Consider the following 3335-nt stretch of genomic DNA (forward strand, 5'->3'; position numbering starts at 1 on the left):
GGACCCTCTGATTTCAACTTTGCGGTCGTAGAGTGGACCGCAGAACAGGTATGCGGTCCGCATAAGGGACCAAAACATCACTCTCCAAAACTGGGCTGCTCGGGTCAGGTCTGCGATCCGCAGACCAGTTTTGCGGTCGCATAATACGCTGCAGAATCTCCCTCTGGAAATCTCCGTGTTGGTTCTGTGATGGATTATGTGGCCTACAAAAGGGTTATGCGGCTGCATAAAGGTCCTCAAAATTGGTTCAAGTTTCGCTTCACTCTGCAGCCGATCTGCGGCCCACAAAATGGTTATGCGGTTGCATAATGGACCACAAAAACACCATTTTCTAAATAATCATTTCTTCAACTCCCTGACGCACTATGCAACCCACAAAGTCCGTACATCTACTTGGTACCACGAAACCCTTGGTTTTAGGTGAAATTTTACTGGGCCTTACATCCACTCATTCTTAATTCAAATTCTTCCACAATTCCTTGTAATTAATAACTAGCTATTTTCACATAATCCCTCCTTTATTTCATTGAGTCTTACTGGGAACCACATTTTGTGGATCTAGAGGGATGCTTGACACCTTTCCCTCGAGATATTTTGAACCGTTACCTTGAATATCAATCATCTCGCCAACCATAATCAATGTGTATATTATATAATATAGTAAAGGTGTCTTAGTGTACCATGAATACTAGGTGCCAACGCTAAACTCTAATTAACCTTATAGAGTACCATAAGTTGTATTTTGTTTTAAGTCGTGTAAAATAGGCTGCAACAGTTATCACATGTTCTAATGAAATTGTTGATATTATTTTTCATTGTATATCATGTAGTCAGTTATTGATACGTTGCACATGTTATTTGAATAGTGATTATCATATGACTTGAAACTCGTCGCTACTTCACAGTGGTTAGTCTTGAAACTTAATGAGTACCGATCGTGGTATACTCATACAACATTTCAATGCATTTTTGTGCAGATCCAGGTGTTGGAGGCAGCGGATCTGGAGAGTGAGAGCTAGCATCGGTCGTGAGGATTCAAGGTAGAACTGCATGCTATCCCAGTCCCTTGGAGTGACATCCTTTATATTGATACTGTAAATTTTACATTTGAACGGTATATTTTGAATATTCTGCCTGTATTCAGTTACTGTTCATGACTCTATACTACCTAGATCAAGGGAGATGTATTGAGTATTGCCGTTTTGGCTTGTGTTAACACTGTTTCTGCTTTTATACTACACTTTGTCCTGCTAAATCATGTTTTGCTGACTTTAATCTTGCCGATTTGTTATTTCGAAGTTTGATAAAATCTTTTATTCTCTCACAGTTAGTGAGGACACGTGATGCAAGATCAGTTGAGTAGGTACTAGTGCCCCCTATTAGAGCCACAAGAGGCAAGGGCCAAGGTAGAGACCAAAGAGGGGCACGTGCCACAACTAGAGCACCTACTAGAGCAGGAGTTGTGGCACCTCCAGTAGTCCCAGTTGAGGAGCAGGAAACCGAGCATGTTGAGGGTGCACCTGAGCAGCCTATTCCTACACCTGATGAGTATGTTCGAGGCTTTGGACCAGGCATGGTTGATTCCGGTTGTACCAACTACTTCATAGGCAGGGGGAGGAGCTCAGACCCTGCTGCCTATACACCAAAGCAAGCAGCTCATTGTTTTGAGAGGTTTCAGCAATTTCATTCTCCCCAATTCAGTGAAGGGGCTTCTAACGACGCACAAAGTTTTTTGGATTAGTGCTATTGCATTCTGCATACTACGAGTTTGGTAGAGTCGAGCGGGGTTGACCTACCGACTTTTCACTTGACGGTGTCATCATACATATGGTGGTAGACTTATGAGGCATATAGGCCAACTGGCGCAACACCACTCACATGGTCTTAGTTCTCCGATCAGTTCTTGAGAGAGATTATTCCATAGACCCGTAGGGACGAGTTGCACAGCGAGTTTGTGTCACGACTCAAAATTCTACCTTCAGGATCGTGATGACACCTAGTCTCTAAAACTAGGTAAACTGAGCACTTATAACCGTTAAATCAATAAAACGTGATTTTATGAAGCAGAGTTTAATATAAATATGGAAATAAAGGTGATACAAGCCAACACCACGATAATCCGATCAACAAGCCCACATGTGCCATAACAACAACATCACAATCATGCCAACAATTGTTATCAAGACACATACTCACAATTTGCCATCGCAGGGTACAAGGACATCCAATAAAGGGAATGCGGATGGGTGCTCAACAAAAATAACATGAATTCAGTTAACTCAATTTAGTAACAATATCGCAAATGCCCAACTTGGCCAATTAAGGAAATAAAATCCTAACATCAAATAATGCAAGAGAATCTAATTTTTAAATAATAAAGTTAAGATCTTTACACAATTCTTAAAAAGTCAACAAAAGTCAACCCCGGGCTTGCACGGCCAAAATGGAGTCTAATGGTGGATCTTGACTAACCATAGCCCCACGAGTCCAAATATGTGTTTGGTTTTCTTATCCGAGTCCAATTCGACTCTCAAATCTCAAATTTTCATTTTTCAAAACATAGCCAAAAATCCTCTTCAAATTTCACGATTTAAATGTTAAATATCTTAAACAATCATGTTATGTAATCAAAAATGGATCACAATAACTTGCCCAATAGTTTGGTATAAGAATCTCTCCTCAAAATTGCCTCCCACCGATTCTAGGGCTCAAAAATTGTTAAATGAAGCTAAGTCCCAAAATACATAACATATAACCAGTTGCATTTTCGACCTTGGGTTCGCAAATGTGCCACCGCAAAAGCGACCCATTATTCGCAAAAGCGAACCCTGCCCCCCCCCCCCTCCAGAAGTCGCATAAGAGACATAAAATCTGCAAAAGCAAACCCTGTAGGCACCGCTAATGTGATAAAATGATAGTAAATGCAGGCTAGCCACTCCCCAGCTACCTATCGTAGATGCGAAACACACCTCGCAAAAACGGACAGCCTAGAGTCCCTAATGGGAGGGACTCCCAATATCGCATTCATGATACATGCCCAGTTCCCCTCAACTTCGCAAAAGCGAGAAATATCTCGCAAATGCGCTGGTCCCAAATGCGACCATCTCCTCGCAAATGCGATAACAACGCACCAGCAAAAGTTTGAACCTTACTCAAAACACTTTGGAACACGTCCTAAACTTACACGAGCCCCCGGTGCTCCGCACCAAATATCTATACAAGTCTAAAAATATCATAAGAACTCGCTTGTGCAATTAAAGCACCAAGATAACATCCATAACAATGAATCGGACACCAAAACACATGAAAGTAACAATGAAACTCAAGAATTGCTA

Source organism: Nicotiana tabacum, chromosome 19 (assembly GCF_000715075.1).
Source record: "Nicotiana tabacum cultivar K326 chromosome 19, ASM71507v2, whole genome shotgun sequence".
Lineage (NCBI taxonomy): Eukaryota > Viridiplantae > Streptophyta > Magnoliopsida > Solanales > Solanaceae > Nicotiana > Nicotiana tabacum.